The sequence below is a fragment of the Dunckerocampus dactyliophorus genome, chromosome 15 (assembly GCF_027744805.1).
Source record: "Dunckerocampus dactyliophorus isolate RoL2022-P2 chromosome 15, RoL_Ddac_1.1, whole genome shotgun sequence".
Lineage (NCBI taxonomy): Eukaryota > Metazoa > Chordata > Actinopteri > Syngnathiformes > Syngnathidae > Dunckerocampus > Dunckerocampus dactyliophorus.
Window position 1 is genome coordinate 5,053,828 of NC_072833.1, and position 15,427 is coordinate 5,069,254.

Here is a 15,427-nt window from a genome sequence, read left to right on the forward strand (position 1 = left end):
CATTCCAAAGACATGCATGTTAGGTTAATTGGCGACTCTAAATTGTCCATAGGTGTGAATGTGAGTGTGAATGGTTGTTTGTCTATATGTGCCCTGCGATTGGCTGGGGACCAGTCCCCATGCACCCAGCTTCTCGCCCGAAGTCAGCTGGGATAGGCTCCAGAATACCCGGACCCTAATGACGATAAGCGGCATAGAGAATGGATGGATGACGTCATAATCTCTTCATATCGGGCCAATAATTATCGATAATTATGTGCACGCCTACTTACAGTAAAACCCATTTATTTACTCATACAAAGTGCAAATCAAGCATTTATAAGTAATATGATGTGATAGCTTTTCTTCATAACTTGAAACAGAACAAGTGATACTTTATGTTAATCTGCAAATTGGTTAGAAAATAAAACTTTAATTTTTGCTTGCTATGTCATGCTTTCGGTACCCTTTTCAGGAGAATGACCCAGTGGGGAGAGACGTAGTCCTCAAGTAAGTGATCCAATGTTGCCACGGCAACGCCAGAGAGGCTACTCTCCTTATTAGGAGTCGTTTGTGAAGTTTACTTTTCGGGTCATACTGTTACATAGTGCGGCTTTAAGTTTCGTGTCTCTTCCTTACAGCTCCAGTGTCATCAGATTTTATGAGTTGTTCGTCTGGTGTGTTAGCTAGGCCCTTTAGTTCTAAGGCATAAAAGTGTGACATTTATTGCTTTGCTGAGGCTTACTGAGGAACAAAGTGAATCCATTTTCGGCCTGTACGGGCGTCACTGAAAGCCTCAGAGAATGAGCCATCGTCAGATTTATGACGGCGCTCTTGTATTTGATGTTGGACTCGTTTTGGTTGCAGGCATCATGTGACTGTGTGTTTGTGTGGAGCACGCGGGAAAACAAGATATCCTCCCAGCCAGGGATTTTACGCATGTTTGTCTGTCGTATGTTTTAATGAGTCATGACCAGCTCCTGATTTCTAAAAATAGACTCTTTTAGTGATCTGCTCAGTGGGCTGCTCAGTGGCGCTTAATTATTGAAGACCTGGAAAAAGGGCTAAAGACTGCCATGCTCTCCCTCCTTCTACTCTTTGTATTTGCTGTGGTTTGTTTCCAGGACATCAAGTGGGAGTGCGTGTCACTGTGTCATTCACTTGCCCCTGCATGATAATAATATCTTCTAGCTCCACCCCCAAACCCACACCCCCACCCCCCGACGTCACTGGAGTATGTCACATGTTCCCCTCGTGAGGACCCAGTTCTTTCCACATTTACTTTCCGAGACAGCCTGCTGTGACAAAGCATTTATTGGGTCAAGTTTACGATGCAGCTCTCAATGCTTGTACTGTTTTGAAATGATGCAAAAATATGTTGACTTGGCAAAAAATACCTCACCCCTCTGTGCTTTCATGATGCAAGGTGCAAGTGAAGAGAACGTAAATAGGTCCGTCATCATTGCAAAATGTGAAAAGCAGAGAATCACTTCTTGATAAGAAATGTGGAGTACATGCAAATCCTGTATAATAATATGTAGCCCCAATGTCCATTTATTGATATCATCTTTGTTAGGATGAATAGGGAAGTGCAGTTCATGGGAATTTGATATGAGGTGCATAGTCAAGTATTAACTTTGATTTAATCATCTCATAATGACATGGTGTATATTTTTAGCACTGGAAAAAGAGGTTGCTAATATACTCATAATATTAATTGTAAGTGTAATGAAATTATTGTGATTATTATTACCCATATTCACGAGGGTAGTCATGATTTTACATTTTAATTTAAAGGAAGGACATTTAACCAACTTAGACCATTTTGTTTCATTTAAATGTTAATTTTTAAAAATATTTTATTTGATCCATTTACAATTTGAATTTTTTAAATTTGTTTTGTAATACTTGGTGTGTCAAGAGGCAACAGCAGAGCACTGTATTAAAAAGCAGCACCTGTACAGTCGTCCCTCTCTACATTGCAGTTCGAACATCGCTCCCTCACTCTATCGTGGTTTAAAAAATGTAAACCACTATACAAAATAGTGGTAAAAAATGTATTACTTACTAAATGATCGCTGTGTTGTGGTCGCTGTATTGCGGCCGATTACGGCAAAATGCATATTTAAGCAAATTGTACTTATTCTTGGCCTAAATTAAGCATTTTCAATCATAAAAATGGGTAAATGAAATAACTAATGAACTAAAATACAAACACAAGGCAGAAGAAGCATTCCAATTGTGAATGTAGTTTGGTGAGACAGGCACTAGACTCGTCACTAAGCTAATGCAAATGTTTATGTCACTATATGGGCGTTATTTCATGTCTTGAGGGCTCTAATAATGTTAAAAACCGTGTTTAGAAGATTGTAAACTGGTTTTCTATGGCATAAGTACAAAAATATTCAATTTGTTAATACTGATTGCTACATCGCAGAAATTCACTTATTGCATTAACCCATTAACCACGATAAACGAGGGACGACTGTACTTGTAAAGTTAATCAATCGGTCCCTATGTAGTGTTTGCGGCCAGTGTTGTAAGCTCATGAGATGGACTTTTTGTAGTATGCTGCCCCCCATTCTTTAGGAGTGCCTCTCTAAAACAAAAGCAAATTTTGGCAATGGGGGCCCTCATGTAGATTCCTCATTTTCAGTTTGTAGAGCCATTCCGTTGCAGAGTTCACTCAGGTCGCTGGTTGGCAGCGTCTATACAACACGTCTGCCCTCAGTCACACGCACAAATGCATGAACCCCTTTGAACCCCCTGGAGCACGTAAACAGGGAGGCATGTCGGGAATGCCCATGTGCATTGACAGACGTGTTTTTGTGCCACCGGTGGCATTTGTTTGGTTAATCACGTTGGCGTCCATTGTTATCGGCTCCTGGGCGGGGCTTTGTCGCCAGGCTGAAAGAACCTATGAGCATCAGCAACATGCAGCCTCTTTCATCAGGGGATTGGAACACGGCGGCATTGTGGCATCACAAGAAGAAGCAGCATCACTCCTCTGCATTTTTGGGGGCCCTCCATTTCCAGACTCTCGGGACTACAGATGGACACATGTGTCAGTGCGAAACAGGCGACAGACTATTTTTATTTCAGTCTCGCTTGTCTTTTAGGCTTCCACGCATCCACAGCTGTTGGCAACATCCAAGCATAACTAAAGACGCTTGCCGATACACTCAAAGCATATCTGTTGGGGGATCTGTTGTTTGCAAAGGTCCTCTCGATAGGTAATGAATTGTAATTAATCAGATTAGTCAGATGTTGGGCTTGCGCTTGTTCATTACTGTAGTTACACAAAAAAGTATTTCCGCAAAACCCTGTGTAGGGATAGGGCATTTTGGTGCAGATTTGTATATAATTTGCATGTTTTTTTAAAATCACAAAACACCTGGAGGCGTGAGACAAGAGGGTGGAGGTGGAGGGGGTTGGTGGGGTGGTGGTGGTGACAGCACAATCCCTGTATTTCCCTCCGGAGCAATAGTGCCAACACAACAAGGCTATTGTGTTCCTTTCCGTGTGATGTGGCCAGGTGGGGGATTTTGCAAAAAAAAAAAAATACTCCACAACACACACATTGTTCCACTTGACGACAGGTGTGTGTGCAAATGTGTTACAAAACAAAAAAGGTGCAAAAACAAGGATTTTAATGGTATCTCCTAGTCGGGGTGGTTCTGCTTCAACTAAACAGACCAGCCAGTGTCCAGTAGAGGAGCAAGGTGACGCCAGTGGGCCACACTGAGGCCCGTTGTTTAAACCCTGAGCATGAGAAGCGGGGGTGCAAGGAGAGGGCCTGGGAATGTGTGGTGGTGATGGCAGGAATTTAGGGGAGCAAGGGTTTTGAGGGAAGGACGCCACTGAGACGCAAGGATTAGGCTCTATGTGAGCACTGTGTGTGTGTGTGTGTGTGTGTGTGTGGTCAAAATTACATCTGCTCCCAGTTACCCTCCTGCCCTGCCACCTCCAACCGCTTTTCCTTCCCCCCAGCTTGTCAATAAATGGTAGCATTCTACGGGGGGCTCAGAGGGCAAGGAGTTTTCCGACTTGGCGGGAGATGAGGCGTCATGTACAGGATTAACGGTCCAACTACTCTTTTTTTTTTTTTTTTTTTTTTTAAGTTGTGCAACCACCTCCTTGACGGGGTGAAAGTTCAAATGCAACTAGATGAACCAATACAGAGATCAGCTTTTGCAAGTGAAGTCAGTTGTAGAGATGCAGAACTGCTCTCCATCTGGTGTTTTTGCATTGGCAGCAACCTATTTCAGGGCAGATCGTTGCTAGGCTATAAACCCCCACCCCCCTTGAATGCTCAATAGCCTTTTATCAGGGTTAGTGTATGTTTAATAATGTCAATATCACAATGGAACAGTCAAGCTCTAACCTAACACGTTACATCACTGTTTCTATAGAGCATGTATGAAACGGCACGCAACCATCAAGTACGACATTGCAATCATTAGTAACAATGATACTTTAATGAAGTTCGTGTGTACATTCTGCTTTTACCTCCTCGAGGTGAGTTCAACATTATTGTTGTAAACTGCAATACATGTTTTTACAATTTTTGTTTTAAATTTAAACTGAAATACTAACACTAATAATAATCTGGATACACCTGCATAATATATTTTCTAGGGGTGTCACAAGACGAGAGGATACATGAGATTGGGTCAGTGAGACTAGATTTTAGCATTCATTTTAAGAAGAGTGCAATTAAAAAATATATAAAAAATATATGGCAATATATTGCAGTCTACTCATTTAATTTCTACTCTTCGGCGCTCTGTGTGTATGCTACCAGCCCCACCTCCACCCACCTAGACAAAGAGACTGTATGACTGACAAAAGGGCTCACTCCGTTCATGCCGTTGTTCTATGGAACAAACGCGCCAAGGTGCTGAAACCAATGGACAGAGTGATTCCTCTTCCTGCCTGTTTGGAGGCGAGATACGAGGAAAACAGACACGCATGCATGCGGCAATATCGAGGCTGGCAAAATTGTCAAGTTCATTTTCATTTATTGTGTAATTTATTTATTATCGTCCCAGGCCTAGGTCTCACAAGACATTTTTTTTCTGAACGAGAAATCTTGTCACATTTTAATCTTTTAATCTTTTAATCTGATTTTGTGACACGCCTAACATTTACAGTGGAACCTTGGTTAGCATCATTAATTCGTTCCAGAAGGTCAGACCAAAACGGACGCTAAAAATCGAATGAATCTGTTCCAGGAAGCCAAAAATGTTAACACAAAACACGTTTTTACAATTTTTACAATTATAGTTTTACATGCAGAAAACAATTCCAAATGTACTGTATATAAACACATGTAAACGATGAATAAAAGGGATAAGTTGATATTAAAGTTTGCTTTTACCTTCACTGAAGATATGTTTGTTGATGTGACTGCCACATGAACACCACCTTCCTGCCTTGTTGAGTTTTTTTTTTTTTTAAATCAGAAGTGTTTCTCACCTCAATAACCCAACATGGGGCCAAAAGAAGTTTCATGTGACGGTATTTTGAAAAAGAAGGTGAAAAACACTGTTGAATAGAATTGAATTCAATAAATAACTCTTGAGAAAACAGCAAGATGGTGCCTACGCTGTGTCTCGCTGCCACATTGTGTTTTTGGGAATCACGTCTTCAGTGAAGGTAAAAGTAACCTAAAACTAACACTAACCGAGGTTCCACTGTGATTATATTTAACGGACCCTTTTTCAATTACTAGCATTAATAAAATGATTGTTTTTCCGCACTGATTGGCTGGGAGAAGTCACATGGTTCTACTGCCTTTAATGACTTAATGAAGGACATTCAGGCTTATGCAGGAGATATATGAAAGTGTAGAATTTGGTCCAAAAGGGATTAGCGAGGTCTTCACTCCGCACAGTAGCATTCTGGATGAACGATCATGTATTTTGGTTTTTAGCTGTACATGATGAGTCAAGTCAGTGTATGTAATAGCTAAAAAATGCCTTGAAGATGACAAACGTGCATCCATGCGGAGCTCAAGTTTGGAGACTGAAATTGTTACATAATTCCCACTCTGCCAGTATCCATCTGGGAATACTCTCTTTTGGCCCGTACAAACGTGTGTGAGCGTGTGTAGGCGAGGGAAAGATGGAAAAAGTCAAGTGAGTTGGTGTGTGTGTGTGTGTGTGCATCAAGCTCATACGCTTTCGCAGCAAGCTCGGATGCAACTTATAAATACATTGCCGTGTTGAATATAGTCACCGGATGGTTTGAATAGAGTGACACTTAAGCATCTTTGTGAATGTAATTCACTGTGCGTGTGTATGAGTGTGTGTGTGCAGGCTGAGCAAGCAGGCTGGTGCGTGGGCTCCTCGCTTGCCTTCAATTCTCCAATGCCATGTGAGGCACTTCCACTCTGTTTGTCGTGATGCGGCACCATTCACAGCTATTTGCTAAAGAGCTCCAGAACCAGGACCAAGGCCAAGCCGGAACCGCGCTGTCGCTTGGCCACGAGAACTCGTCTCCGCTCCAATGTTATGTAAACCTGCCAGATCAAGCTGTGCAGTCATTTGGTCACACGCTTCATTTACATTTGAAGTGATAGGAATGAGCAGAGGAAGCTTTTCTTCACTTTGGGAGCAGAAGAGAAAGCCCGAGGGCTAACGCTAACTAAAAATCAACAGGATTTTTTTTGCTTCTTTCTTGTTGAAAAATAGCCCCAGATAGTTTAATGGAGATTGGTCGAGTATTGTGACATATGGAGCACTGAACAAGAACATCTACTTGTAATATTAAAAAACAATACTGATGAAAAAGACTGATTCAAAATTGGTGCAGCTAGAGGGCCGAATAGAAACACACAGAGCTGACTTTTAACTTCTGCTAGTTGGATTGTGCTAAAAAAATCAAGAGAGCTCTTGCGTATGGTGAACAGCAATCTTGGAGAGCATGGAGAACATTTGTTAAAACTTGAGATGGGTAGAGTGGCAAAGAGAAATATATATACCCACCAATTTGACCTTTAACTTTAGCCAGCTCCAACATCTAGGATTTGATCATACTGAAAAATCCAAAGGGTTCTTGCTTTCAGGGTGAACAGCAATTTGGAGAGTGTGGAGAAGATTAGTTAAAACTTGTGACTGGTAGAGCGCCAAAGAGAAACACATACCCACTGATTTGACCTTTAACTTCAGCTAGCTGTAACATCTGTGGATGGATCATACTGAAAGTTGCATTCATGTTAAATGCAGATCTTGGAAAGCTTGGGGAAAATTTCTTCAAAAGTAGGATGGGTAGAGTGCCGAATAGAAATATATCCACCAATCTGACCTTTAACTTTAGCTACCTCTAATATATCAAGCTGGATGTAACTGATAAATCCACCGCGTTGTTGCTTTCAGATTAAACAGCCATCTTGACAAGCGTGGACACTTAATAAATTGTGACGGTAGAGCACCAAATAGAGACATAACCACTTGACCTTTGGCTTCCATTATCTCTTACATAGCGAGTACTATCTCATAAAATATCATTAGGGTTCTTGCTTTTACCATTGAACAGCACTCTATGAAGGCGTGGAGAAGATTGGTTAAATATCACGATGGGTAGAGTGCCGAATAAAAACATACGCCCATCAGTCTCAGCTTTGACTTCAATTACCTCAAACAAAATATGCCCTATCTTGTATAAGAGCATGACAGTTCTTCATTTTACTTGGAAAAGCTTATTTAAAACATATTTAAAAAATTGCAACGGATAGCGCGCCGGATAGAAACATGCACCCATCAAGCTGATCTTTGTCTTCAATTGCCTCAAACATTATGAGCCCTATCTTGCTGAAATTAAGGAGGGTTCTTGATTTTGCAGTGAAAAGCTGATTTAAAACTTATTTAAGAATTGCGCTGAATAGAAACAAAGACCTATCAAACTGAGCTTGGACTTGAACAGCACTCTTGAAAACATGATTTAAAATGTATTTAAAAATTGCAACAGTAAAGAGCCGAATAGAAACATATCAGTTTTATCTCAGTTTTACCTGAACTAACCTCAGATGAGTGCATTGAACTTTGCAGACAGCCTTCGGAAGTGTGAGCAGATGGGTTGATAAACATAAAATGCTTTCAAAAAACAATAAAGCAACTCTGTTTAAAAGTGTAACTTTAGGTATATTCATCAGAAAGCATCTTGACAAAGTGGATCACTCAATGAGTGTGTGCATGCTAATAAAACACACAAACAAGCTTTTATCTTAGTGCAAGATCACCACTGGAGGGCTTGTTCCTACCAGAGGAAACCATAATGGGAAGTCACACTGTTGTTTATGTAACTACAGAGAGGATCAATGTCTTTTACTGGCACTGCCGTAAACTCAAGATTGTGGTCCTGAGGCGAAGGAGCTCACACAGGCACCGACTCAGAACAGTAAATCAAAAGATGCGTTCGGCCCGCGGGGGAAACAAACTCTGCTGGATGAGTCCCGTCTACAGCTGTGTCCAACCCTTGAATTGCTGTCATGTCCAGATGTTTCTAGCTTTAAATGCCTTATATGTGCATGCCACCGAAGCATAGACACCTGAAGGTCACCACCTAATGGTTAGATGTGTCACTGGAGCCCATTACAGACTATAATGCAATAAGAGCATATACAGTAATATGATGCAATATTGTCTTTGTAAAGGCATCATTTTTTATGTAGCTCTTGTATTGGATCTCATCGGACTGTGCAGGTGTATCTAATGGAGTGTCCAGTAAGTGTACATTACATGATAACTGGTGCAAAAAAAAGCATGCATGAATGCATTCAAGGCTCCAGTGTGGAATGATTGGCACGTCATTGACCCAGGCAGCCCAACATGGCGGATATACAGTATGCCCAAAAGTGCTGAGCGGACAGAGAGGTGATGTGGGCAAGGCTTAGCTGACCCAGCATCCCTCACTGTGTCTGAATGTAAACTCGCCACCAACACACAAAACGCACCCTGGTATCAGGTTGAGATTGGAGATTTCTACTGTCATTTCAAGCTAGATCTAACTGACAAATCTTTTGTTTTTTTCTCTTAATAGATTGAACAATACTACCTGGAAACTTTGGGAAAATTGGTTGAAAATCAGGACCATTGAAGTCCATTACCTCAAACCTATCGAGTGACGTCTAATTGAAGATCAATAGGGTTCATGCTTTTAACATTGAACAGCAATCTTGAAAAGTTTAGAGAACTGGTTAAAAATTACAAAGGGTGGCGCGCCAGATACAAAACATTTACCGACCTGTTTGACTCTGACTTCAGCTACCCCAAACAAAGGGTCAAATCTAGTGTCAGATCAATTTATTTTTTCTTGATTTAAAAGATAGTTTTTTCATTTTGAGTTCTGGAAAGTTTGAAGATGATTCTTTTAAAATTAGGATGGGTAGAACGCCATACAGAAAAGTTTACCCACCAATTTGCCTCTGATTTCAGTAATAATTAATAAGTAATATCCTTTCTTACTTTACAGATAGAACAACAATCCCGTAAATTTGTGAAAAATTGGTTGACAATTGGGGCAAGTAAAGCACTGAAGTGAAACCCCACCAGTGTGACCTTCAACTTCCATCACCACAAACAAAAAGTCAGATCTAACTGAAGATCCTAAGGTTTGTTGCTTGAAACACTGAAGGTATTCTTTAAAAGTTGCAAGACGTTTTGTTAAAACCATGCCAAATGGAAATATTTAGCCACAGATCTGCTATTTGACTTTTGCTTCTTCCAAAATCTTGAGTCAGCGGTAACTGAATGATGAAAGATAGGATTCTTGCTTTCAGATTGAGCAGTTGGTTGAAAATTTGGACGAGTAGGGTGCAGAAAACAAACCCCACCAACCAGACTTTCATCACCTCACACCTATTGAGTCTTTGATTTCCGTTACCCAGCTAGCATCTTGAGTAAGATCTAATTGAAAAATAGACAGAATACTTGTGTTCTTGTTGAACAATAGCTTGAGAAATTCTTCAAAGACTACACACCAAAATAAATGGAGGAATTTGGCTTGGAGCTGACCGAAAGTGGCCTAGCCAGTTGCGTAACTGTTGTCATTCAGTGTGGTGGTCAGCCCGGGATTAAGCTTCTTTTCTAGAGTTTCCGTCCAGGAAAAACAAAGCTTTATGAACTGATAACAGCCAGGAAATTAGCCACGCAGAAAACACTCAGGCCTGTTTCATATCCAGACCGATATAATAGGGCAAAAGTGGAATTGATGTGTGTTGTTGTTGCTTTGACAGGCCGCTTTTTCGCTCCCTTTGGGGCCATGTGGTTTTTCAAACATCATCATAACAGTCTCATGTTCTCCCTTATTATGCCGCAGCCAAACACACCCACTGAACGACACAATAAAATAAAAAAGATCAGTGATGTTTCTCTGCTGGGCAAAGATGATGACCCAAGCAAGCGTTGCCAGCTCTTGCAGGGGGTAATTTAAAGCTATATTAAGCAAACAATAACAACATACAATAAAACACCACAAAATACAACACGGAGAGTGATACTTTTATGCACACATGTTATTTGCAACCCACTCATCTGCTACAACGCCAGCAAACACGTAGCTGTCTTAATTTTTAGTACTATTTTTATTTTTAGTACTATTTTTAATTTTCTGAAACATGCACTTACTTTACTTGCACACACTTTCTGCTGCTCCTCTGACGGAAGTACTTCACACCAGCAAGAGGCAATAGCCTAAACTGGTCATTCTGAAAACAAAAGTACAAAATCTGCTGTTTCTCAGTGCTTTGGCGTATTTGTTTTGTTATAGCTACTACATCCCTCGTTTATCGCGGGTTAATTGGTTCCAGACCCGGCCACGATAAGTGAATTCAATATTAATAAACAGAAGATTTTCATAGTTAGAGCATAGAAAACCTGTTTATGACCTTCTAAAAAGGGGTTTTAACATTATTAGAGCCCTGTGGACATGAAATACAGTGGTGTGAAAAAGTGTTTGCACCGTCCTGATTTTTTATTTTTTTTGCATGTTTGGCAGACTTAAATGTTTTCAGATCATCAAAAAAATTTTAATATTAGTCACTGACAACACAACTGAACACAAAATGCAGTTTTTTAAAATCCAAACCAATAATATCAAAATCCAAACCCACATGGCCTTGTGTGAGAAAGTAAAACATAATTTACAGTAACTGAGATGAATTTAGATTTATCAGTCTGGAAAAGGTTATAAAGCCATTTCTAAAGCTTTGGGACTCCAGCGAACCACAGTGAGAGCCATTATCTAAATGGCGAAAACATGGAACAGTGGTGAACCTTCCCAGGAGTGGCCGGCCAACCAAAATTACTCCAAAAGCGCAGCAACGACTCATCCAAGAGGTCACAAAAGACAACTAAAGATAACAACTAAAGAAGTATAGGCCTCGCTTGCCTCAGTTAAGGTCAGTGTTCATGACTCCCCAATGAGAAAGACACTGGGCAAAAACGGCCTGCATGGCAGAGTTCCAAGGTGAAAACCATTGCTGAAAAAACCCCCATTAAGGCTTGTCTCAGCTTTGCCAGAAAACATCTTGATGATCCGTAAGACCTTTGGGAAAATACTCATACCAACAGTAAAATATGATGGTTGTAGTGTGATGGTCTGGGGCTGTTTTGCTGCTTCAGGACCTGGAAGACTTGCTGTGATAAATGGAACCATGAATTCTGCTGTCTACCAAAATTGCCTGAAGGAGAATGTCTGACCATCTGTTGGTGACCTCAAGCTGAAAACCAACTTGGGTTCTGCTGCAGGACAATGATCCAAAACACACCAGCAGGTCCACCTCTGAATGGCTGAAGAAAAACAAAGTGAAGACTTTGGAGTGGCCTAGTCAAAGTTCTGACCTGAATCCTACTGAGATGCTGTGGCATGACCTTAAAAAGGGGCTTCACACTGGAAAACCCTCCAATGTGGCTGAATTACAACAATTCTGCAAAGATGAGTGGGCCAAAATTCCTCCACAGCGATGTGAGAGACTCATTGCAAGTTATTGCTAACGCTTGAAGGGTGGCCCAACCAGTTAGTAGGTTTGTGGGCAATCACTTTTTCACACAGGACCATGTAGATTTGGTAGGTTTTCTCCTTTAACTGTCATTAAAAAACTGCATTTTGTGCTCAGTTGTGTTGTCAATGACTAATATTGAAATTTGTTTTAGGTTCTGAAACATTTAATTGTGACAAACATGCAAAAAAAAAAAAGAAATCAAAGGGGGCAAACGCTTTTCCACATCGCTGTATATATATTTGTTCATACAAACTACTGTATATGCTATATTTAGGAATTACATCTTGTGATCATGAGATTTTTATTTTTTTTATTTTTAAGTTTACCATGCAGTGACAACAATCATCACATTTAATGTTACTTCATCTTTTAGCGCCTGATTGTGCATCATCTTCCCCAAATGCTCTGAAAAATCAAGCATGTCCGTCCTCCCAGCCTCACTAATTCCCGCTGACGGCCGTCGTCTGTTTCCTCACTGAGCCTGTGTGACCCCCCCACCCCCTTACCACACCACAGTATCCCCTTCAGACCACCACCACCTTGTCTGTTCACTTCCTGCAGTATCAACAGGGTCTGAGCGCCATGGTAGTGACTTAGCGGCCACAACGTGGAGAAAACAAACAGGTACTTAGGTGGAAAAGAACCTCAGTGAAATTCCTGCAGGTGCTAAAATAGGTATGTAGGTCACCCTAGAAAGCAATGAGTTGACGCCTTAATGCTGGTGATGCTGTTCTACTCCAGTCCTGTGGGTGGCAGTAATGATCATTACAAAGGGGTTGCCAACTGCTCCACCCTAGTCGGTTTTGCTTGGCCGACCGCATCAGAAGGCAGCAAATTGAAGGAGCACCCAACATCATAGGCAATGAAAGATGAACAAAAAGCACACATCTGGCTTATAGTTGAACGTCCGTGCACCTCAGCTCTATGATTATCTCTCTCCCACCGCCTTACAATGGGACAAAGAGGATTGTTGTTTAAGGATACCCATGGGAAACAGAAGCTGTAAGACGGAGAATCACTTTTGATGCCAGGGAGAAGAGAGCAAAGGGTTCCGGTTTGGCGCTTGTGTAAAAAAAAAAAAAAAGTTCTGAATGGAGCTTACCGGGCTAACAGTGCACTTTGTTACCCTGCATGCTTCTGGGTTTCCTCAGTAACCCCGTTGGTGTCCTCATCCTCACCCTTACTGAATCTTGAAGTGAAGCATGTGTGCTGCAGATGAGAGTTACTCGAATCCACTACAAAGTCTATAAGAAAAAGTCCCTTAAAGTTACTGTATGTGAATGCATGTGGTGAAAACATATTGTTCTGATGTGGATTCCGGTGGCTTTTACTAAGGAAACAATAGCATCATTATACAGTGAACAGAACCATGTGTGTGAATGATGTTTCATTATACAGTAGTGTCATGTTAAATAATAGCATTAATAATCAAAATAAATAAGATGAGTAATCAAATATATATGTGGCACAAAATTACATTAAACTTTACAAATAGTATAAAGTGGCTTTTCTGTCCACATTGAATGTGAAAAATAATTTCAATATAATAGTAATATATATTTACATGTATTCATTTTATGCATGTTTATACATTTTTATATAAATAAAAAAAAGAATGCCATATTTTAATAACATACAGTTGTTGTTCTGTCCACATTAAATTTAGAGATAATTCCAATATAATACAAAATGTTGCAATATGACATTTTTACAATACGTTTAAAAACACAAATAAATAATTGAACACAAAAATATATTTCAAATGTTAAAATTAAGTAAACATAAATAAATGTAATGATCAGTTAAATAAACAAAAGTAGTAGTGAAAAAAAGTAGCTGTGCCGCAGTAGTGAAATACATTTAAAATACATATAAAATAGTAAAAAGTTGTTGTTCTGTTCAAATTAAATGTACAAATACTATCAAAAAATATAAAATATAATTTATAATGTACAGTATAATCTTTTTAAGTATTATTAATTTTACATTTTCAAATAAATGAACACAGAAATATTTTTTTCTCATAATATTAATCGAAACATAAAAATAGATAACTTAATGAGAACATTAATCAAATAAATAAAAGTGGTTGATGTTTGTTGCGGTGCATGAAAATAATAAGCAAAAAATAAATACTGCAAATATTGTAATTGCTGTGATTGGCTGGCAACAGTGTGTCCTGCGTCTCGCCCAAAGTTAGCTGGGATAGGCTCCAGCATACCCCCGCGACCCTAATGAGCGGTGCGGAAAAAGGATGTATGGAAATATTGTAATTGCTGTAGTAATATACATTAGTTCAAAATAACTACATATATGTTTTTACACATAAAAAATACAAATAAATGGTACAATAAATAAACATACAGATCCTTCATATTATTATTAGAAAAGAATAACCTAAAAACATATTTACAATACTACTGTCTTCTCTACTGTTTCAGAAGCCATAACAATACAATTATGGTATTGATATTTTGTTCCACTCCCATGAGAAAGCTATCCAGTTATTTCACACTGCATCATCTCGCTGCCTCATGGTTGCAAAAACACTAAGGTGCTGAAAAGTCTGTCTCGCTTCCAGTATCAAGATATCCAATATTTTCCTCCATCTGTCACTTCTGTACGAAACACGAGCTAATTTAACCAACACTGACTCATGCATTATTCGTCAGCATGCTGAGTCATGGTAAGGACGCCTTCTTCAAGCTCTGTGTGGGCTATCCGCTTCCTTTTCTAACACGCGGACAAAAATGTTCTTTGATGAGACAGGTGACTGTGGAGAGTTTGTTTGTGTTGTGTTTTGGAACTGTTGCTCAGTCTGACATCATGATGCAGATGATGATCAGCACTAGCCAGCTATCAGAGAAGCCAAGACATTCGTCAGGGATGGATGACCTGTGCAGTAGCAGCAGATTATGTCATCCCCTTATTCAATCATGGTGGGTCAAGGCCTGAATGTGCAAACTTCCTCCACTTGCATTGGTGGGTGGGGGGGGCTCCAAGGTGTCAGACATGAAATTGGCGTGAAATGGAGGGGTTTAGGATTACATGTGTGCGCGGGCAGGTTTCAACTGGCTGCTCCTGTGCCTTGGAGGGCCTGTCAAGTCAAAACAGCTGACATCATTGTGCAGGAAGTCCTACTGCAAAGGGGAAGCAAGGGTTAGGAAAACATGCTTTGATCTGAACTCACTGGACGCTTTATTAGGTACACCTGCACACTGTAATGACACACTGTGCTTATGTTTGGCGTAGAACAGCGCTGCATCATCATGAAAGGGGTTTCTAACATTTTGGTTGCCTTATCAAGAAAGACATCGTACCCCTACAGTGTAGGCGTGTACCTGATGAAGAGGCCATTGAGTTCAGCACAGTCTGCGACTGGCGCCCGCGGGCCAAGTCCCACCCACAATTTGAGTTCCAAGCAAATTGGCCCAACATGGCAGA